Genomic DNA, 23,072 nt, shown 5'->3' on the forward strand with positions numbered 1-23,072 from the left:
TATGCATTTTGATCCATGGAACACATTTCAGGTTTCCCTAATAAAATACATCTGCTGCTTAGGTGGCCTTTTGCGTCCTTGTTACTGCAGCAGCTGTGCTCTCAATTCTTCCTATTACAAGGCTTAAATTTTACAGATTAATTTGCTTCCCTTTGTAAAGCCAAGTCACTCTTTTAAAAGATGTAACTTGCTGTCACTAACTTCAGAGCTAACAATGTTTTCTAGATCCTATGGCGTTGACATGATGTAACTTGCATAGAAACTTTCTTGTAAGAGCTGTATATCTTCACATGGGAGCCTGCAAGTCATTTACCTGTTTCATCTGTCTGTCTGCTGGTGAAATCAGTGATAGCATACTGTTCAGAAGCAAATTGCAATTCATTGACATCATGTGTATTCTTTTTCCACCTTCCTCCTCCCCCATACAGTATCAAGTCACTGCATAACATTATTAATTTATGGCCTCTTTGGGGCATAGTAGTCATTTGATAAGATCTGCTTTAGTCTACAGGGAAATTACTGGTATTTCAATCAGTAAGAATGGTACTCAGCAAGAAGTATACTAGTTATCCTTGCTAGGTCACAAACAATTAAAAATCCTTAATACTCTTTTGATTTCCCTTGTTTTAAAAACATGAATTTGTTCCCTAGAGCAAAATGTTAGATATTTACAATTAGTGTGCTGTATACATGTGACAATTATGTTTATAATGCAATTTGAAAGTTGCCGAACATGTCACTTGTATTGTTATTTTATGGCTTTATGGTATTTTTTAGAAGTATATTAAATTTAGAATATATTTATAGAATAAATTTAGAATTTCTTTATATATTAATATAACTCATACAAAAATTATGAAAGTATTTTATAAATTAAGGTTGGAGGTGTTTTTAGGAGCTAAAATATAGTTTAACATCTTTTAAAGGTGAAAGTCTGTAGTAGAGTTTTATGGATGGTCAGCTCAATGCATAGTAAGTCTTAGTTCATATATTGCAGGACTTGGATCTACTGCTTTAAAGGAAAAAAATTACATGGAGGGGAATCAATTGCACTGTCTCAAATCAGAGAAACGCTTACTTACCCTTTATAACTAAAATTACCCCTTTCACCCCCTCTGAAGCTTTGACTAGCTGCGTCTGTATTGTTTCATGTGGATCATAGCCCTCTTGCTCTGTGAGAGATGTACTTTAATTAGGCTCTGGTTTAATGGCTGCGTTGGATGTGCTGGATTAGGCCCCGGTGTACCTGGTGGTGTGGTGGAAGAGGATCTTGTTTAAAAACCCAGATCAGATTTCCTTGTTTAGGTATTGTTGCGCATAAGATAATAAAAAGTCTCAGCAGGAGCAGAAGCTTAGGAAAATGACTTCTAGAAATGTAGATTGTTAATATTGTAGCTCCCTGGGCAATTTTAATCCAGCCTGAATTGACTCAGTTTTTGCCAAAAATTTGTGGTCTTGTTCTCCCCCTAGCCTCTTGCTAGCATGAGCTTTCTGTTGGGCATTCAGTGAACCTGGCTAGAAATTGCCTTTTGTTAAAGCAAACCTGCCAAAGATGACGTTTCAGCTTCCAGTTGAGTTGGTGCTCTTGATCTGGCTTACCACAGCACCAGCTCGCTGTTGGTGATGGCACATAAGAGGGCTGAGAGAGTGGGAAAAGCCAAGACTACTTTCCTCTGCAGCTCCTGCTTGGTCCAGACTAACATAAGCATGAGATTAACCCTGAAGGGCAAAGCTAGGATTTTGTGTGACACTTGGATGTCCAAGTGCCTTTTTTTTTTTTTTTTTTTTTGCAAGTGTATCCTTTTGGGGAGTCAGGCCTTAGTGTGTGGTGTGGGTTATTTTGTTTTCTTTTTTAAAAGATGATCCTTTCTGTTAATGAGTAATTGGAGGACTAGCTGAAATCTTGTTAAAATGCAATAGCACAAAATGGACTATGATTCCATAATGGTGGCAATTAACTTGCATGTATGGAAGTGTATGGTCTGTATACACGTGCCTGTGGTTTGGCTGCCTTGGGGGGTGCTTGAGGGCGCTGGGTGTCCCTGAGAAGAGACCCTCCGACCCTCACCTTGCGTACTTTGATTATGTCTCTTGGAAATGGAACAGTGCTTCTTGTTTCACAAAAGTGCAGTAAGGAGGAATGCTTGAAGATTCCAGTAAGGAAGTTATATATAGAGTATGGATTAGTTCTGGCCTGTAATGTTGAACAATGTCTTCCATAACCCATGCAAAATCCGTATGCTAGTATAGCTTTTGTTTTTCTGTGATTAGTATAATAAACTTTATGCAAATCTGACTGTGACCTGGTTAAGTTTACAAAACTTTCTGTCTTCAAAAGAAAGAGGATGTTTAATCAAAATTGCAATATGAAGACAACCAGGAATTTGTAAGCGTTTTGTTCTCAAACCCTGAAGTCTGTGGGGACTGTTAACTCCAGGAGTGCTGTTGAGACTTACTCTGAATTAAAGTAATGCTTAAATATGACAGAGATTGAGTGAAGGTTATATTTTGGGGATTTAGACCCAAGTAGGTGTAAGAAGGCAGCTTTGCAGATGTGAGTACAGGAGCAGTATTTTCCAATTATAAAATTATTTGAATGGATTACACATTCAGTACTTTGCTTGCCAAAAGGCATTGTCAAATGTTTTATTAGGGCATCAGCCTCTTTAACCTATGAAGGTTAGTTGATAAACATCCTCTATTACTATAAACATCCTCTTGACCATCTGCCAAGTAAGACCTGAAAGGAGGGAGGAGGAAGGTAGGACCTTTTACTTGAGAGCTTGTTTTAAGGCAGATATCCCATTATGTGTGTATTTTACTGAGAAACAGATGGGTTGTGAAATGAATCTAACAAAAATGCAGCAGCAGCAAAAGAAGTAAAATCCCTTAGAGTCCTGCAGTGTGGTATTTGTGCTGTGAATATAAGCATGATTAAGAAAATATTGACAGCTGTAGTTAAAGGTAAACTATTTGCAAGCCTTAGGTTTATTTCTCAAATACAAGGACATTTATAAACTTCTTAAAGTCCTCAAAAAATTCTGAAAAAAGAGAGTAAGCTTCAGCCTGTAATTTCCTGATGTAAGGGGTTTGGCATCTTGCTGTTCTCCCATTTCTTTTCCTTTCCTTCCAGAGCTAGGCACAATTGTTGGCAAATTAGCGAATGTGAACCAGAATTTGAATTGGTGGAAAATTAAGTGTAAACACAGCACACACATGCTGGTAGACTATTTCTAAGAGGAGAGTTCCTATAACATTCTCTCAATAGCCAGATTTATTTTGTGTTCATTACAATACAGCCAAATCAGTCTTCCATTACACTAAGCATGGTTTTTCCTGGTGTGAACTGTCTTGGAATAGAGTTTACCTTGGTTTTGCTTAGAGGGTAAGGTCACCCCAGGGCGCCTCCCCTCCCTGCCCGCTGCAGGGAGGAAGGGTGTCAGGACTTGTGTTGAGTGGTGACATCACTCATCTGAAGGGGTTTTGGTTTTGTTTGAACTTACCTTTATTTTGAAGGGATATTTTGGTTTAGTTACATTTGCCTTCTTTATTTATGTCTGATGTTCATAATTACAGCTATTTCTTTTTCCTGAAATGGTCCTATCATATGGACTCTAATAGTTCTAATTACCATGCAGTTAGTTAAGATTTGATTGGCAACATATTAATATTTATTTTCTTCAACTCATATAATAGAAAGCTGACATGCTTGAGTGAGAAGAGCAGTGGAGCGCTGAATCCATGAGCACATGCTATCCTGGCGGCATTGGTTTGGTGAAGGTAGTTTCTCTTGGAGCCTTGTGCTTTGTTGATACACCCATCCTCTCCTCAGTGAAACAGTGTTTGCAGCCTGCTGCCCGGCGCAGGGATCACAAGGAGCATTCTTTTGGGTAAAAGCAAACACTTCCTTCTGGAGAAGTGCACTTCAGTAACGTTGGGTTTTTGGGTGAGGTTTGTGATAGGAGACGTTTTCATGTGTTGAGTCTAGATATGAGGAAAGGAATCCTTACCTGTGCTTCACTGATACCAAAATATTTAGAAAGCTGGGGAGGTGTGAGGAATGCTTATGATCGAGGTATTTTTGTATTTGAAAACAACCTGAGACTGTAAATTGAGACCCTGTTGCAATGTAAGGAAAGAACTGAGTGAGCAGTGTGATAGGAGTCCCTTCTCTGGAGTAAACTTCGTGGTGTTATTGACGGCTTTTCTAGGGTACCTTACCAGCTATTTTGGGTAAGGAGTATGCAACCTATCTATCTTGAGATGTTCGTAAAATTCTTAAAAATGTGTTAAAAATCCATGCATCTCTAGAGTGCTCTGTCAACATAATGATTTTAATCCTGTGCCAGAGTATGGGTTTGCTTCCCTGTGCAGCAGAGTGCTGCTTTCTTAACACTTTGGCTTTACATGGCTGTGGTGGCTGAGATGCTGGTGATGGGGAAGTCCTTTTAGGTCATCATCTTACAAAGTATGTGGTACCCTCTGAAATATCATAGCAAATGTGTATTTCTAGATTTGCAAACGTTCCCTTGTCAAGACCTTTCTGTTTACTGAATCAAAACTACAACTGCTAATTATTCTGTACCCAAATGCTAAAGTGATATGGGATGGTTGGTCTCTTTATTCTGAATTTCAAATGCTTTTTCATGTAACGTGCTAATAATACTGTATTTTCCAGATATTTGAAATGGGGCAGCAAATTGTTCTCGTATGTAATTGCTAGATAACCTTTCTAAAAACTAGTTCAGCAGAGCAGTTTTACGTAGGAGTTATAAGATTACTTGCCACAGGTCAGCAGAAGATCCGTTAACAGAGTGCACCAATCTGGGCTGATTTGATTTCTGCCCCATCTATGGGATACCAGGACTGTGGAAGCTCATCTTCAATTCCCCTTACATCAGTCACGCTAAAAAAGGAAACTGTGCCATGTGTGGTAACTAGATCTGCTGCGTTTTTTTCGAATGCTTCTGCTGAATCTCTTGGAATAAGAGTTCAAACTTTATTCAAACCAAACTTCAGAGTGCATTGACAGATTTTAAGCTTGCTTGTATCTGGTAAAACTAGTATTTTTACCTCAAGCTCAGGTGTGTTTTTTCCCTCAAAATCATTTAATTTTTGTCTGGGGTAACTAATAAGGCCAATGGTATGACATTTTTCATTTGGGTAATGTTTCAGAGCTCACACCCCTCTCTTAGCAATCGCTGTTGTAGCAGTATTGGAGGGGATCTGTATTTTCCTAGCAAAATTAGAATTTTCTTCCTTGGAAGTTCAGAGTGCAAAGGCATGGCCACGCCAGCCTGGCACGAGCCCATGAAACCCCTGGAAGGGCGCATCTTGCTTCTGTCCTCCTCCTGCTCCAACCCTGCTGCTCCTTCCTTACCCCTTCCAGTTACAGATGTGTGCAGCTGCAGGGTGGGCTGAAGCGAGGGATTGATCCTGCTGAAAGCCGAGACTTCTAAAGAAGGGGGGGAAGAGAGCTCTCCCCCACCATCAGCATGTACCTGCTTTATTATAACGGGCTCGTCCGGCTCTGTGTGGCATTAATAGGATGTTTCTGAAATCAGCTGTCATGGTATGTCAGGTTTTTTATAAGCAGGATTTGTTAAAGTTGTGCTTGTGCCCTGTGTCCCTGCTCTAGATTGTTTGAATTCCATGTGATACATTACTAATATTTTCTTTCCTGTGCTTTTCCTAATCCCGCTGGATGCTAACTATCGTGCATTTATAGTCCTGGTGCTGTCATGTTGTTAGGATTGGGTAAAATCATTTAAGGCCTGCCTTAGGCTCTTTGTAGACGCTGCCAGTGGAAGTTAAGGATCATATAATAATCCTATAGATTTTCAAAATGGATATCCAAATACATGGGGGGTGGGGGGAATCTGTTGTTGGTTAATTCAAATGGCCACAGTACAACTGAGACGGTCTTTCCTGTGAAGTGTTTTTCCTATTTGTGCAACAGTTTGAAGCTTTGTGTGTTCTCAAGGCAGTGCATATTGTGAAGCTAATCTTGAATTGAAAAATTTGAAATAAAGCTTGCTGGATTTCACTGTAGGCATGCAGGCAAGCTTTTTTAGATAGAAGTAATGTGGACAGTATCTCAGAATGATTACTTGTCACCAAGTGAGTTTGTTCTTATTTAACGTACAAGAACAACTGTATTTTTTTTTATTGAAGACATGTACCTATATCTACATATTCAAAGGAATGACATGTCACGTGGAGTCCATACCTTCTACCTAATAGAGCTGATTTCTAGCTCTCCTGTTAGTATAGCTCACTGAGCTATGCAGCATTTTTGGTTTTTGAAACAAATGGACAAATATTTTTATGAAAAACTAAAGAACAGTGTGTTTTGTTTTGGTTTTTTCCTCTCAAGATTTATAGTCACTTTTTACATTCAACTGGTGGAATGTAAACCTCTGCTGGTATGTTTATTTGAGTGAATCACTGGAACAGGCTTTTTTCAAGGCTTTTATTTAGAAGAGTAGTCATGTTCTGCCCTAAAGGATATAGGGAAGCAGGTGAAGAATTGATTTGTTTGTGTATTCTTGACTGTGATGGACAATGACTCAAATGGACTAGGGCACAAGATGCTATTTGGATTGTGAAATTGCTGTAAAAGAAATGTTCATTAGTAATAGATACAGGTTTTGTGCTTTTCTTACTAATTCTTGTTTTATATTCGAATTTTTTAGCCTGGCATAAGATTAGAGATTTTTCTCCTCTACTTGAAATCTCTGGTGTAAGGGAGTGTATTTGATAAGAAACGGACGTGGATAGTGGGTGAGAACGGTGTTTCTGCTGTGGCTGAGACGAGCTGCCGAGAACGGCGTGGCTGCCTTCTGGAGGAGTGCTGCTGCTGGCAGAGCCACCTCCACGAGGTTTCTGTGGCATGGAAAAAAAATATGTTATTTACTAGCCTATCTAATTGCCAGTGTTATGCCCCCCCCCCCCCCTTTTTTTTTTAGCTTTATGTTCTGTAACATCTGCAGCTTCTGTAACTGCTGTTTCATTACGTTGGCCTGGTGCTGCAGGTTTGCAGTTACTAACATTCGTGAACCTTTCCTTAAAGAGTATCTTTTTGTAAAGTAAAAGTAAACTGTTTTCTGCATCCAAACAAACAGAACCCCCAACAAAACCTACATTATCACCGTTATGCTATGGCATGATATTAGGTCACTCTTTTTTCTGCTCTTGTACTTACAGGCTGTTTTTTCCCCAGCACTAATGAATACTTAACTGAGGTGTAGAATCTCAATTTGTGGCAACATTGAAATGTTGTCGTACTTCATTAAGAACGGATAACTTTGCTGTTTTCTTTCTTCATAATCTAGTCTCCCATATTAACAATTTTCTTATTTTATTTTCTTTCCTAGAATTGTAATTTCTTTAGAAACAAGGTTGTTTAGTTTTTTGGTTTCTTATTAAAATCATGAGCTGCTCAACAATGGATTTTTCTGTGTACTGTGTTAGTCACAAAGTGTTTTAACTGCAGTGCTTGTAGATAATCAAATATGCTATTTTAGTTCTCTCCCCCTGATGAAAATAATAGCAAAAAATCCTGTCTTCCTCCTGTATCCATTCTCTAACTTGAGTTCACTCTTACATCTTACATTTACCTTCTGACCGTGGTACTTATAATGATGATGCATCCAGTTTCAGGGTCTGTGCCAAGGTGGTATGTATCACATGACATGCTGTCCATCAATGTGTCAGATACTTGCTTTGACAAAGACAGTTTTTCTTAAAAGTCTTTGAGTCTCTATCAAACTTAACCAGAAATTAATTCAAAATACCCAAAGTAATCTACCTGAAGTAGCCTAATTTCTCAGTGTTTCTTGTACTAAAAAAAAAAGCAGGTAAAGTATGTATTTGTGAATTCATGCTTCTGTATATTTACTGACAAATAAGAGAATCCTATGCAGAGGATTTTTCTTCTTTTGTTAAAAGAAGAAAAGGTGTGGACCAGATTCTCAGCTATACCAGGTCAGCCTGGGTGCAAATGGTAATAGTGAGACCTTAAGAATAGCGTTTGAATAATTATGTAGTACGTTGTGGACTGGGTAATTTTTCTGGCCTTGGGTTGAACAGTTGAGGCTGCGAATAGGCTTTGATGAATCCTTAATAGTTAGCTATATTAGTAGTCTGGATTCACGAGGTACTTTCTTACATTTCTCTTTTGGTTTGGGTTTATTAAAAGTAATATGTTCAGAGTGTTCTGTAACTCTTTCCTTTCTTCCCACAAATAAATGAGCACCATGTTCTCAAAATGTTACATCTCATTTTATTAGTGAATCTGCAGCAGCTTTGGAATGGACAAGAGTCAAGGCAGATTCCAAAACTTGTCTGTTCAGATAAAAATCTGGTGTTAGAGAGTCTGCTGCTGTTCATGACTGGGCATGTAGTTCAAGAGAAATTATATTAGTACTGAATTTTCTTTATTGTGTGTAATTTTGCTAATGTTCTTGGAAGTGCAAAAGTAGCTGGTTCTGCTGCAACTCAAATATTTTCTCATTTGAAAATGAATATGAAATCTAATTTGTTTTTCCTTCACCCTCTCTCCTCAGAGATATATCAGATTACTCTCTGTTTTAGATTCAAGCTCTTCATGGAAATTAATCATTCTGACCCCTGTGAAGTAAATATTATTTTCATTAATGGGAAAATTGCGGAACAGACAAGTAAAATTGCTTGTTTGAATTATGCAGAGCTCTTAGACATGTGGTCAAATTGCTAGACTGTGCCTGTTTTCAATAAATTCTTTACAAAACTTCTATGTAAGCTGTAATAATATTGATGCCATCTAAGCAGACAGCAAAATGCTTTTTTTGTTTCCTGAAGAAGTTGCGTGACCAAGAGGATAACTGTGAACTATTGTTTATAGAACAGTATATCTTGAAATGTGGGTAAACATTTGACCTATCTACTGAGAAGAGTACAAAATTGTTTGTAATTTTCCTGGGAAAACAGGCAAAGAACCCTTTTAAATTTTATCTCAACTTGGCAAACAGCATGAAGGTCCTTGAATGGGCAGAGAAACCCCCACTCTAATGGAAATTACTGGGTCTGCCCAGCAAGTCAAATGAGGATGGAGAAGTAAGGTGCTTGTGTTTATGGAATAACAGATTATTGGTTCCCATGAAATGCAAGTGTGAAAGGGGCTTCTCCACTGAGAATGGAAAGCTTGGGTGCGGCAGGAGAAAATTTTTGAATTACTTTTGTCTCCTTCAGTAGGATGGAAATAATGAGTTCTGCTTTATTTGAAAGGCGGTGTGGATGAATGTTTTCTTTTCCTTGAAGGAAAGCTTGTAACGTAGGAAAGCAAAAGTTTGGTGACATATGCAAAAAAACTTTCTAGCTAGAGAACTGTCTTTTTATTGTAGTTGAATTTTGAATTAGGAATAGAACAACATATGATTTATGGAGTGTGAAACCTCTTAGAGATTACTAGGATTTTAAGTTTGACACAGTTTCAAAGCTTCTGAAGACTGAATAAATTCTGCTCAACAGAGTGGAATTTTTCATATTCTCTTGGATATTTTGAAACTATAGTGATGTAGTTAATGCCTCTTCTAATGAATTTTATGGGCAGGATACATCTATACAGCTTTTATTGTGAAGCTTCCTTCTGTAGCAGATGTAGGGTGTATATTTCTGTTGTGCTGTGAAGGGGAACAGAGGTTTGTAGAAGTGGTGCTCGCAGCACATATGCAGTTAACTGAAATCTGCATTTGGATATTCCTGGCTTTAAATGCTTCTTGTGGTAAAAGGTACAGTACTGGAGTTTCTGCGATATGCCAGTATATTGTGAAAGATTGGGGAAACCTGATTTCATGTTTTGTTTGTTGACAAATGTTAGTACATGCCAACGGAAACTCATTGGATTGGTGTGTGCGGATGCCGTTCAGTAATGGCGCATCATGGCTTCCATGTTGCTCACTGTTAAGCAGTTCTCTGCCTTCTTGTTTTGGGCATCTAATTTGTCTAGCTGATGTATTGTTGCTTACATTATGTGTATTATCAGTTCATCAAAGCACTGATGAAAGCCTTCATATACAGAGAAGTTGTTATGGTCCTCTGCTAGAAGTTAGAAGGCTAATATTTCTGACTGCCAATTGGGTGCTGGATGACTGTGAGCAACTCCTTTTCTTTCTCTTGCCTTGATTTCCCTTTCTTTGTATTTGGTTTAATGATATTTACCTTATCTGCAAAGCACTTTGAACCCTTATCAGTGGGAAGCTTCCTAACAGTGGCATATTCTCTATGGTGCTTCCTCTGTTTTCATTGACAAACAGCTTTTTAAAATTCCAAATACAGAAGTCAGTAGAGATGCCGGCTCAGTTTTTTTCATTTCTTTTAACAGCAGTCAAATGGATGGGAATTACATATGAAAGGGGGAGGGAAGGGGAACAGCAAAATGGAAAAGGAGTTGAGCTTTCAAATTGTGAATTTGCAAATTCTTTGCTGAATTTTTCCTTTATCCTTGCTCCTCCAATATTTTCTGCCATAGACAGATTATTAGTTCTTTGCTTGACCCCAGTAACTCCTCCTTCCGTGGAAAATCCTGTCCTTCTCTTACAGCTTAGCCGTGACAGAAAGCTAGACTGAAAAACAAGTGATAGCACAACTTTTCTGAAGAGAAAACCTAACTTTTCAAGAGGGAATATTGGACAGCCAAAAGGGTGGGTCACTACTTCATGTAAGGGGGAAAAAAGTGGACTCTGTTTGCATTTGCTGTTGGTTTTCTCCATTTCAAACTTAAGTATTTGCATTCCTTACTTTAAAGTGCTTACTGTTGCCAGGAATAACTCCAAAGTTCACATTTTCATGGTTGTGCTCTATAAATTCCTTGATGTTTTACTTGTCGGCACTGGAGAAAAGCATTAGCTCATAGGGGAGAAGCTCTTTCCAGTCAGCAGTATCTTCATGTTGTAAGTATTTTACTTGTAGGATGTGCTGTTACACTAAAGGTAAACATAAAGTCATTTATACACTAATACAGTCATACACTCTATGGCTAGAAAAGCTGGCCTCAGTGTGAAAGTGTGTAAGCCATGGTGGTTGTGAGTAATCAGGAGAGGTTATGGCTTACTGCTGTCAAATGATGTCATGCACATCAGAAGAAGCCTTCTCAGGTGAAATGAAATTAAATGAAGTTTTGTTCCATTACCCCTTTTGAGAAAAATGTTAAGAATTGCAGTAATTGACTCCTGTTGACAGGGCAGCAAAGTAGAATCATAGAATGGTTTGGGTTGGAAGGGACCTCAGAGATCATCTAGTTCCAACGCCCCTGCTGTGGGCAGGGACACCCTCCACTAGACCACGTCGCCCAAAGCCTCATCCAGCCTGGCCTTAAACACTTCCAGGGATGGGGCATCCACAACCTCTGGGCAACCTGTTCCAGTGCCTCACCACTCTCACAGTAAAGAATTTCTTTCTAACATCTAATCTAAATCTACCCTCCTTCAGCTTAAACCCATTACCCCTTGTCCTGTCACTACACTCCCTGATAAACAGTCCCTCTCCAGCTTTCCTGTAGCCCCTGCTTCAGGTACTGGTAAGCCGCAATTAGATCTCCCTGGAGCTGCCTTTTCTCCAGGCTGAACAATCCCAACTCTCTCAGCCTGTCCTCATAGGAGAGGTGCTCCAGCCCTCTGATCAGCTTCGTGGCCCTCCTCTGGACTCACTCCAACAGCTCCATGTTCTCTCCAGTACTGGGGCCCCCAGAGCTGGACGCAGTACTCCAGGTGGGGTCTCACAGAAGCCAAGTAGAGGGGCAGGATCACCTCCCTCCACCTGCTGGTCACACATCTTTTGATGCAGCCCAGGACACGGTTGGCTTTCTGGGCTGCAGGCGCACACTGCCGGCTCATGTTGAGTTTCTCATCAATCAGTACCCCTGAGTCCTTCTCCTCGGGGCTGCTTTTAATCCATTTTCTGCCCAGCCTGTAGCTGCGCTTGGGATTGCGCCGACCCATGTGCAGGACCTTGCACTTGGCCTTGTTGAACTTCATGTGGTTCGCACGGGCCCGCCTCTCCAGCCTGTCAAGGTTAATGAATTAAGTAGTTAATGAATTAAATGCAGTGTTACTAATTTTGATTGATACTGTATAATTATGATGTCAGAGTCATTTGAATTTATATCAGACTGTAAACCTGTATCAGACTCTAGTTTATCTTTGAGAGGAAAAAAACCACACATAAAATGAGACACCCTGGACATCTTCCTCCCCCCAACCTGAGCTGAATCTCCTTTCATTCAAAAATTGAAGCATAATTCAATTTCAGATCTCTTTTTCTATACTGCTATTTTACAGAAAGATTTCAGAAGGCAAAAAGGTTTCACTAGTTCTCCTTGTTAGCAGCATCTCTCTGAGAAATTTGTGAAGGTCTTAGCATCTGAAAAGCAAAAGGTAAATATTCTCTCTGAATTTTGATGGCAGCAGCAGCAGAGAATTCCCTGACAGCCCTCCTTGCTCTTCTAGGGGTTTTTTCTTACCTAATAGTCTTGGTCTGACTGGGGATCTTAGAGCCTGAAGGTAAAAGGCAGCCTTCCAAACTACCTTGAGCTGAGCTGTTCTGTTCTCAGGAAGAAGAAATAAAACTTCATTTTACCTAAAAGTAAAATTTATGGAAGAATACAAGAGATGAGATTATTCTGGCAGTGACTCGTGAAGCAAATGTTCTTTAGCTTGGCAAGCTGAACATGAAAGGATATGCTTTATTAGGATGCAAATTCTATGTATGTGATTCATTTGTTGTGTAATATTTTCATGCGGTTTTGGTTTATTAGAATTACATGTGTATTAGTATGTAGAGAGGCTTTACTAATGTGTCAGAAATATTTCACTATTCACCAGGGTGAGAGTCAAGATGGCTATAATTTCAAGGTTTAGTAGGACTATATACCTTCTTTTATAATAAATGACTCCAATTTTCCTAGAATAAGGGATTTCAATTCTTACTATTTTTTACTTACTACTTTTTATACACCTTTATTTTTCTTTGTACTTATTTCTACATCGCTTTACTACTTACCTTGCTTCCATGTTTTTCACTATTTCATATTAATTGTTTCAGATCCTCCTTTTTTCTGGAGGTTTTAATGCTGCTGAGCTTTATACCTCCCTTTGATACTTCATCCCTATCTGCCTTTCTGACCTAGAAGAATTTGTGCCTCAGTGAGCTTCAGGAGCAACTGTCTTGTGTTTTCAGAGTAATTTTAAGAGCTTAGCTGTGACTTCTGAGTGTGCTGCTTTTGCTTGCCATATAGGTTTGTGTGAATCAGCTGGCTTGGTACTTTTTAAAACCCTGTCTTGCCTGTGTTTCTGCTGTGTATGTGTATGAGTAATAGCCATTAGTGCTTAACAATCATATAGTTGAAAAGATGTATAAAAATGGAGTTTATTTCGTAGTAATTTTTTTTTTTTATCAGTTTCTGGCATTCAGCATCTTCAGTGACAGCATCTGTTTGGCTGGAGATGAAACTTGGAGCCTTGTGAAAGCTTTGGTTGGAGGTAGCCTTTCAGGAGTACCGCTCTGTAGGCTGTTCTGTTGTGGCAGTGTACTCTGGCTGCAGGAATTCAGTCATCTGCTAGGCAAAGGGCTTTGAAATCACCAGTCTGAACACCCAAGGAAATTAGGTGCCAAAGTCCTCTCTCCTTGTGACTGGAGTTGCAGGCTGGTGTCCCAGGCCTTGGGAGCAACTGCATCTTCTTTTCCCTGCAGTGCATCATCTTATGTTCGTTGAGGTTCATTGGTGAAACTTGTCCTGGCTGTCTTCATTCCTTTGGTAGTAATTACATTAATAATCAGCTAATGCACTTACGTCAAAAGCCTTTTGTTTCTATTATGAAAGGAAAGACCTATTAAATATTTTCATAGCTTTATGATGGCACAGGAATACTTTGTGTAGACTTCTTTGTTTAGAAATTATAATGCGTATAGGTGGTGCCTTCCTAATGAAAACTGAGAAGGATATTTTCTACTGATGCTTGTTCCTTTTTTCTTTTGAAAATCTGGATTAGTTAATAGGACATCCTGAAAGGCTCACTTTTCTTGGGAGATGAATGGACTGGAGGCTGGGAAGGCTACGGAGGAAAATGGTGTTTTAAGCGTCTATGAGAAACGTCTGAACATCTTGTAGTTATTTTTTCAGCAGGTTGAAATACTGTTAGATTCTGCTGAAAATAAATGGTACTTAGTGTTTCTAGAGAGCATTCTCTTTCCGTTTCTTTTTCTGAGAAGGCTTTGGCTATGATTTCAAAACTTCATAATGTTATTAATTATATAAGGCTTCTAAAGCATTTGAACTGCTATTCTGCAGGTGACTTGCTGCTCCATGAGAACAGCTTTTGCAGGATGCGGCAGAGAAGTGTGGGAAGTGAAGCATTCCTTGGGTAGGTGGGGGATTGGAATAGGGGATGAATCTGCAAGGGTTCCTCATGTTGCTTGTAGTACTGCATATTGACATCTGGAAAGTAGCAAACAATCCTTTGAATTCTCTTGAAGTAACACATTTTAGTTCTTTCAAGGGTGATGTAAGAAAATAGCCTTTTTCAGTAGAACCAAGTTCTTTCTTCCATCCCCCCCTTACGTACGCCTACACCAATGTTTTTTCAGCTCTGCAAGTGTGTTTTTTCTCACTCTCTCTGCTGTGTAGGCGGCCTTCCCAATCACAATTGAGCTTCACAGGCAATCTTTTTTTTTTTTAAAAAAAAGTTGTCTTTACACAGCAGGTCTATAATTTAACACCAAAGAAAATGGAGAGTTCTGGGTTAGAATTATGATGCATCTTAGTAATGCTTGAATAGGTGAAGAATTTCGCCCTAAAGAAAACAAGGAAAATTTTTCTTGACCAGAAGTCCACCACCTGCAGAAATTATTTATTTACCTGCTGGCCAAATGACTTGCCAAAATGTCAGTAGCAATCACAAACAGATAAATTTGAAACCTTCTACTTGCTTCATTAGACTGAGTAATAATTGAACTTTGCTACCCCAAAATTAGAATGTGACTCTACTTGAGAGACAGGCTCAGTTTGTTGGTAATATGAAACTTAAAATGCTTTTTTTTCTGGAATGTTACCTTATTCTAAACATGAATTTAGTGCTCTCTACCTTTTGGAAACTGCTTTTGCTGGACTTGATTATTTTTTTTGTATACTGCAGCACTTTTGATGATGCTTCTCATTTTTTCCATAGTCCTAATTTCATACAATATTTTGTAAATATAACCCTAAACTTAACTTGCAATTAAAAAAACCCAACTCTGAAAGCTATATTTTTAATTGTTTAAAGGAAGATAGCAATAATTACATTCTTGAGCTCTGTTCATAATGCTATCTGGCACTTACTAAAGAATTTTGGTTGATGCTAATGTTCTTACCACAATGTATTCAAACTTTATTCTATTCTGTCTAGAAGTAACTATTGGGAGGATAGCAATGGGTAACTTAAAATTATTATCAACCTATAAAATTTCAGAGATCATTATAATAAGATAAATACAGTTTTTTGCCGTGGTTTTGTGTGCAACTTAAGCTGGCATTGCAGGTGAAAGCGGCCATCCTTGTCTGCTTACCCTGTCCCGTGCAATTTCTGCTTCATGTCAGGGCAAGTGCTTATGTCACTGTAGAGTGAACTGGATTGGGGAAAACCAGGTTGGAGAAATGATCTAGGTCTTCTCCAGTCTCCTTCTTTAGAGTCAAATTTTAATTTGTCTCTTTGATATGATTCACTGCACATTTCCTTTAACGCATGAGCTTGGTGGGAGTAGAGGACGACAAAAATTCATTGGTGATATGCGTCTACCTCCAGCTTGTGCCTCTGCGGAGTTCTCGGAACTGCAGCATAAATCTCCATGGTTACATCTGTTTGCCCAGTCTAATTTTAGAGTGCTCCTGTCATCTACAGTTGTAGATTTGTAGCAATAGACAGAGGTCAGATGTTAATGCTAATGCTGAAACAATGCAGGTTTTATTACAGGACCTAGAAGGAACGGCTTTAACTTTTTTTCCTTGCTACTCTTGGAGACTTCTTAGAGGACTGCAGTTGGTGACTTAGATAAACTCGCTCCTGCTCTCCCTTGTGTTTGACATGTGTGATAGGCTTTATGTTGAGTAGTGAGGAAAAAAGTGGGACACAGCACTGTAAATGTCCGCTTTCTTTCTGATGTAACCAAATGTTTAATCTCCAAATGCCTGGCAGAATGTCTTCTGGAAGAAAATAACTTGGTTCAGAGAAAGGGTGATGAAAGAAAGGTTGGAATTGTTATAGTGAGAAACTTTTCATGCAGGCTCTCTCGCAGATGAGTAAGTTAGCTGCAAAAACTTTATCAGTTCATGGTTTTATTGCTTCTGGCTTCTTAAAAGCACAATTTCCACAATACCCTTTACCTCTTTCAAAAGACTTCACCTGTTTATTTCCCAAATTTTGTTCATACCCATGGTCTTTCTGATTCTAGGTTTCACCATGCTATGATACATCTGAAGCTGATTGTGACAGCCACCAGGAGTTTTTGCTAAAGCTGTGTGTGTCTGCCTTCTCAGGAATTTGGATAGGTAAAGCATGCACGCTCCACTTTCTGTAATGTCTGACAGTCACCCTTTGGAGTAATGCTAGCTGCCACAAAATCATTGTTGGATTTGTGACTGCTGATAGCACGTAGTGTTTCATACAATGCGGAAGGGGTGGTCTCCAGCAGGATGGTTTACCGGGGTAGGCTGGCTGCTGCCGAGTGCCAGACTGTATCCCAGTCTGTCGCTGAATGCATCCTCTATATGCAAGAGCTTTTTTCAGGAGGGAGATGCAAGGGGACTAGATGGCTACTCCCTCCCCCCCTTTCTACTTGGTATTTGTAGAAGTGTTCGTAAAAGCAGGTTGGACTCTGTTCAGGCTGTGACAGAGTGCCTGTTTTGTCACACTTTCTTAAAACATAGTAGTTCTTGTGGGTGGTTTCTTTTAATCTCCTTGTGAAACTAAACTTGTGTTGTAAGGAAGAAAGGGATGATTATTCTGAATGTGCCTGATTCTTGAAAAAGACTGGCTTTTAATGCATGATCTGTTTTTTCATAGAGAAACATACTTTTAGGGAGTTGGTGAAAAGACAAAAGGGATGCTGCAAGTGTGAGATGCTGCAGTTCTGCCCATGCAGCCTTGCCCTCTGCCTTGTATCAAATGCAAGTCCTTTTGTGCAACGACCTGGTTCAAGAAGGCACATCAAGAAGGCTGGAAAACTGCAGTGTGTGGTTTTGGGGGTGGGGGGAGGAGGGATGGGGAGCAGTGGTGTTAGTTTTGCAAAGATGGGCGGGGTGGATTTGTCTTCAGACTCATTGGCTTCTTGAATTAACGCGTTGTGCAAGCCGTAGTGCTGTCTGAAGGGAGGTGAGCAGGGTACTCGCTAGGGACCCCAGGGAGAACAGCATTGAGATTTGAACTTAGATCAGTTTAAGCTGATTTGCAACCAGGCAGGGAAAACAGCCCCCTCCACTGAACAGATTTTAATGATCTGTTTATTAACGAATGTTGAAAGCTATAGGTGTGAGATATGCAAAGGAAGTCCAGTCTGGAAGTGACAAGCAGTGTAAATAAACGTTGCTACTAAAGAAAAAACCCTCCCTTGTAACATCAGGTCATCAGTCTGTGGGATGCCTAAAGAAATGAATAGGTTTATTATTTGAGAGAATCTGCCCTGTAGTTGTTGTTGCAGTTGTTTTGGACAATGTTTTTGTATCAAAAGTGTCAATATAAATCTGTTCTTCTGAAATACTGTCAGCAAAGCTGCGTTGCGTCAGTGGAGGACTGCTTAGCCTCTGAGGTTTGATTTATTGCAACAACAAAACCTTTCCTTCAGAGGACATATATATTGGAAACAAACATGTTTGTTTATGGATCTAGACGAGCCTTTGGAAAAGGCAGTTTCACTTATTTTATCTTTCACTGGAATCATCTTACTTTTTTACTTGGCACCATCTTTAGTGTTGATTTTTATATACAACCATTATTGTGGTTTTCTTTGATATGTAGCTCTAAAAGAGGAGAAAATGTTGTGTCCTTCTTTCCCATATAAAAGTTTGTTGGTTTTTTTGAAGTTTGTGGTGTTACCATATTATACTATTTAAATACTTACTAAAGGTGGCAAGTTCGTTTTTATAATAAACACGCAATTTTTGTTCACTAATGAAAATTGTTTCCCAGTGGAATTTTCTAAATAGTTACATTCCAGCTCATAACAAATCTATTTATACAAAGTTGTATTAAAAACTTAATTTGTTTCACTAGTAACAATTCTGGTTGTTTATGAGCTCATAAGCTCATGATCCTATAGACCCAGTCTTGTTTACTGAAATTCATGAGTAAGTTTTACAGTTGGGAGTTAAACATTTTAGCAAAACTTATCCATATTAACAGGTAGCTTTTTTTAGAAATAGTAACATGCTCCAATAAAGCTGATTTTTGCTTATGTTTCAAATACATAATCTAATTGGATTTGTAAAGATATCTAGATGGAAGACATTCAGCAGCAAAAACTTAATTTTGTTAGGTTCCCTACATTCTTCTGTTAATATTGAGAGAATAAAGCTTGTAAAATTCTGCATACAATTTAACCTGAGACTGCTTATTTCTCCTTGGCGTGCACTTAAAATCAAGAGGAGAACGGGGGGAAGAGGAAGGGATGGTCACTGTGTCTGGGTGGCTGATGTTGACCTTAAGTTATATTTTGTAGGATAGCCTTTAAAGATTCTGATTTTTATCTGTACTGGTCTCTTCCTGTTGACATGCTGAAGCCTCCCGGCTTCATTTATCACTGGTAATAATACCTGGTTGTGTGAGGTGAGATTGGGGTGGGAAGGTTTTGCCTTGGTGATCCTTGCTGTTTCACAAGGTGATGTTTAAAGGTACCTGGTGCTGTGTTCCCTGTATGGGAGACAGCAGCTGTATGGGAACCCTTTCTCTGAATGGCCAGGAGGGGATGTACAGAGTTGTGTTCCTTTCTTACATTTTGCAGGTTTTAATTTTTTTTCTTCTCAGGAATTTCCCCAAGGTTTAGTTGGTGGTTGTACAAATGGTTTCTGTTATTAGGATTGTGTAGGTCTGTACTTCAAGCTGTTTCCATGAGAAGGCTGAAGAAAGTTAGAAAAAAAACTCCTGCAATCAGTGCTTACAGTCTTGGCCTCCTTAGGTGTTACTTGGGGAGTGCATGTATGTATTTCGTATGCATGCATGTACCTGTGCATGCACACACCTGAGGGGCAAAGGGAACAGGCGTATTGGATACTCTCTGATGCTTATGTGTTCCCAAGTTCGTGATTGCCTTCTGTAATGTTTTTGTACTGTGGTACTGCAATAACTACAGTTGTTATCTTTAAATGGAAAAGAAAGTGGTTAGTGTGTTTTTATCTCCTTTTATGTTTAAAAACAGTGTGGTGAATTACCAGAAGTTGGCATGTGATAGTTGGGAGGTTATTTAATGTACTCTAGAACTACAGTATTGTAATTGGACCATTCAACAAAATCAGATAATGTTCTTAATACCTAGGTATGTCCATTATAATAGAAATGCGTATTCATGAGTTAAGTCTCACCTTCATTTCATTGTGTATGAGACTGGAAGAATTGCATATTCAGAAACTAAATGTATGTAAGTGAATGAAAAGACAAAAGCCAGAATCCCATTAAATTGTGGCTACCTGTAAATTGCAAGAGTTTTATGCTTTGATTGTTCTTTTCTCTTAGTCCAGAGTGATGGAAGACTTAGTGGTATGGGTTGTGACGAATCACTTTCTCTGCTGTTATGGGCACCTGTTGACTAGGCAGGCCAAGAATGAGGGTGCATGTGCCATGTCTGCAAATGTCCCGATTTCAAAATGGTTAGGTACGCCCAAGTTAGCTTTAATCTAGCTAGCCCGGATTAAAAAAGATTGCAAGGATTTAACAGCATGGATTTTAGCATAGCCTATTTAAAGCTGTCAAGGAGTCTGGATGTTTAATCACTGCAATCATATGCCCTGAAAATTGAGTGGGTTTTGTAAAAGTTGTACTACTGAGTTCTGTGACTTGCATAAATGTGGAGAGCTGTTGGTAGATTTCATAAACAGAATACATGTATTTATTTTTCCTCTTTTTACCTTTAAAATGTGGAATGTGGCATAACTTAGAACTAGTAACTATATTTTGTGCTAGGTATGATTACAAATGGACACTGATTAACAAACAAGATGTTCTGTAGTTGATCCTGCTATATTTTGTGGGACTGGCTGGTGAAGAATGAACAACCCGGTATTTTCAGTTTCTGCATGGCTCAGCTTGCATGTTACTGAAGTACGATGTGCTGTGCTGCTTAAACTTCAATAGCAACAGATTTCCACAGTTAAAGTGTTTTTCATTTTTGCAGGTTAGTAATAAGAATCAGCAATTAAATCTGAGACACTGAACAGAAGTGGAATCTGAGAAGCAGGAAAAAAAAGTAAGTTCATGGACTGAATTAAAAAAACCAAACAACCCACAAAACAAAAAACCCAACAACACTGCCCTTCAAAAAAAAAAACAAAAAAAAACCAAAACCAAACCCACCAAAACCCCAACAGAACGGACCATAGAGTAGCATAACTGGAACTGGGAACTGGAAACTTCATTCCTGTGCTGCTCTTGAATATTAGCATTATTTCTCTGTGTTGTTTTTACCTGTAGATGGAAAATGCTTGGTTTCTTTGTAAAGTTTTTGTGAGAACATGTGCAACTGTTACTACTACAACTGTATTGACTGTTAGATTTCTTAAATTCATGCTTCAGAACAGATACACCAAAGTGAAATACGGCATTTGTTTAGGAAGCGTTCAGTTTCAGTGAAGAGATTTCTGGGAATTTGGAAATGAGCCGTTTTTAAATGATTCCATCTATCTGAAAACCAAAGAAGCCTGAATTTGTTTAGGTCTAGCTTCCAGTCACTGGTAGTTCTTTTATATCTCTGCTTAATGAGAGATCAAATTTTTTCCTTCTCTTGCTCTCTGTGTTCTTCCTGTAGGCATTTTAGTTTTTTTCCTCCAGTTTTTCAGCATCCTCCTTGTAAAATCAAGAACTAATTGCAGTTTCTCTCTGCCAAACAAAGTAACATAACTGCTTTGCTGACTTATTTGATATTCTTGCTTGTTTCAACATTAGTGGATTGCATAAGATTAGCTGCAACTACGTGTTGTGAGTTTTCTGTTGCCTACACAGATTCAAGGAAGCTAACTGGTAAACTGGAATGTTGCACAAAGCTGTCACCTGCGAAGATCAGGGTTCACACTTTCCACTTGAGATCAGAGAACATCAGCTTACTTTTCAGTCTAATTGTATTCACTGCTTATGCATAATGCAAGACCACAACTTAACTCTGCTCCATTTGATGAAAGATAAAGATCAGTGTCTACTAGACAGTATGATGCTAGCTTTACAGATCCCATCAGCATGAGGCATTAGTCATGCCTTTTTATGTATATAACATAGCATACATGTATATACACATCATAATGTGAATGATGCTATATAGGTTTTGCATTAGTAGCAATGCAATTAATAAATAGTGCCTACTGTTAATCTTTATTTTTATAGGTTTTTTTAGCACGTTCGTCTCTATGCCTTGTATATGTTGTTACATGAGTTTATGTAATTGGTCATTAGTTCATCCCATCATTTTCATATTTGAAGGCTTAGGATGGTTCTTTGGTACCTCAAAGCTATGCTGTTTATTATATTGATCTTGAATACCATTAATTTTACTGAGTCTTTTTCAATGTATATAAATAATCTTTTTTAAACAAAGGAAGCTTATAATTTGCAGAAGTTGAAACAATTTTCAAACTCATCAGAGTAGTTGAGAACCCAGCTTTGGCTTTATATACGATATTTTTACAGGAGTAAGCTGAATGTCTTAGCGTGTGCTTGCCCGCAACCTCTCCCGTGCCTGTACATCACCAATAGGAATAGAAAGGCAGAGAAGACAGGTTTCTCATTAAATCTCATTAATTTTTTGCATCTATGTATATTTGAAAGTATACAAGAGGTGAATTTTCTCTCAACAGTGAAACCTAGGGTGGCAAGGTCTTTTAAAGTTGAGAAATGGGTTGGACAGAATTAAATTGGGATCTGGTGTGGTGGATTTTGGGGGGTTTATTGCTGTTGGGTGTTTTATGTGCATGCACACCTTCCCAGATCGTGTGAGGATGGTCCTCTCATTCATCCACATCACTGTCCTGTCGCTTGTGAGGCTGTGTCTGGACACATTAACCGCTCTAGGCTGCATCTAGAGCAGTGCTAGCCTGGCCAGCCTTTAGTGCCTTTAGTTCCTCCACTCCGTATGCACACAAAGGCAGGAAAGCTGTTTCTTCATCTGTTTGTTGGGCAAACCTGTTTACTTGGTCCCATACACTTGGAATTGTTTGGAAGCTTCTGGTTAGGTAGCTGTGACAAGAAATGCTGGAGAAGACAACATATCTTTCTTTTTTTGTTCTTTGCCTTTTTTTATAAGTAGCCTTGTCAGTATTGGTGTAGCATGGCTCCTAAAGACCTTGATTTCTTCGTGTGACAGTCAAACCTTAGGGGAAGAGCCACTGCTGTTCTCGCTTCCTCATGCTGCTGTGCTGTTGGTAATGTGTTTGTAAAGTCCATAGCCCAGACATGCTGTAAGTGTGTGCATGCATGTGTAGTAGTATGGATATGATTTTTCAGGATATGAGGAAGCACTAAATAATCATTGTTTAAACTCCAAATTAAATTCTTAATCTTATTTTTTCTTTGTGCTCTTCTTTTCTTACTCTGTTCTTTTTTCCTTTATCTTCTCCACTACTTTTAGCCATTTATTTTCTTCAGCATAAGTTTCTCTTTGTATTCCTCTCTTCTTCCTAGCACCCATGCTGGAGCTCTTTGCAGAGGCTGGCTAAGGAGAAAGGTTGAAGTTGAGCACCAGCACACCCTTCCTTGCTCTGACGGGGGGGTAACTGCTGCTTTAGCTTCTCTTCTCTGCAAACAGTTGGCTGTTGGGAGGAGGTTGTTTGGAAAGAGAGAGCTGCAAAATGACTGGGGCCTGAGCGC

The 23,072-nt window shown here is 39.0% G+C and overlaps 1 protein-coding gene across 17 annotated transcripts in view; it reads left to right on the plus strand.

Moving 5' to 3' along the window:
• Nucleotides 1-23,072, plus strand: part of SIPA1L1 (signal induced proliferation associated 1 like 1) — a 220,056-nt gene that overhangs the window by 56,684 nt on the left and 140,300 nt on the right. For 6 of the 17 annotated variants that reach the window (XM_075754278.1, XM_075754274.1, XM_075754292.1 and 3 more), the window contains exons 4-5: nucleotides 16,465-16,561; nucleotides 20,395-20,466. The exons of 5 other annotated variants lie outside the window; for them this stretch is intronic. The gene's annotated coding sequence lies outside the window, so the exon portion shown is untranslated. The remainder of the gene's footprint in view (nucleotides 1-16,464; nucleotides 16,562-20,394; nucleotides 20,467-23,072) is intronic. 6 more of the 17 variants (XM_075754275.1, XM_075754283.1, XM_075754279.1 and 3 more) reach the window with 2 other exon arrangements.

This window comes from Balearica regulorum, chromosome 5, assembly GCF_011004875.1.
Source record: "Balearica regulorum gibbericeps isolate bBalReg1 chromosome 5, bBalReg1.pri, whole genome shotgun sequence".
In the NCBI taxonomy this organism is placed as follows: Eukaryota; Metazoa; Chordata; class Aves; order Gruiformes; family Gruidae; genus Balearica; species Balearica regulorum.